The sequence below is a fragment of the Ceratina calcarata genome, unplaced genomic scaffold (assembly GCF_001652005.2).
Source record: "Ceratina calcarata isolate Rehan_Ccalc_2016 unplaced genomic scaffold, ASM165200v1 scaffold167.2, whole genome shotgun sequence".
NCBI lineage: Eukaryota > Metazoa > Arthropoda > Insecta > Hymenoptera > Apidae > Ceratina > Ceratina calcarata.
The window spans coordinates 80342-80872 of record NW_017138027.1 but is presented as its reverse complement, the minus strand read 5'-3'; the positions used below and the strand labels follow the sequence as shown (position 1 = coordinate 80872).

At 43.3% G+C, this 531-nt stretch overlaps 1 protein-coding gene across 1 annotated transcript in view; it reads right to left on the bottom strand.

The window, feature by feature from the left end:
• The window catches only part of KaiR1D (Kainate-type ionotropic glutamate receptor subunit 1D), a 42073-nt gene that overhangs the window by 6321 nt on the left and 35221 nt on the right, over positions 1-531 (bottom strand). The window lies entirely within an intron of this gene.

Below are 531 nucleotides of genomic sequence, written 5' to 3'. Positions count from 1 at the left end.
CCCCCCCGTTCGATCCCAACCCCGTTACGATTGCTAAACTTCTATATCACCGTGTACACCCAGGTGAATCGTACGCGTGGCTGAAGTCGTCTATAGCGCGGTTAAACGCTAGGGAGTTACGCTCTCTCCCACCGTGTCTAGATATTTCCCGGAAGTACGAATCGCCCCGTGATACGAACAGCGACGCGGCACAGAGATACACGTACAGAATTTATATATATATATGTATATATACAGGATGTCCCAAAACTAGTGTAAGATATTGAAATGAGAGATTCCTGACGTGATTTTAAACATTTTTCTTAGCTAAAAAGTTATTCGACGTGTGGTTGAGGAGTTATTAAGAAAAAAAACCTCGACCAATCAGAGCGCTCGGTTGGCGCGAACTACGAATCAGGAGCGTTGGTTCGGACGCTCGGCCTTTGACGTGTGAACAAGCGCTCCTCTTAATAGGAAACGTTTTAAAAAAATAACGAATAATAAACTGTATACATTAATAACAATGCAAGGAAATTAACCCTTTGACTACGG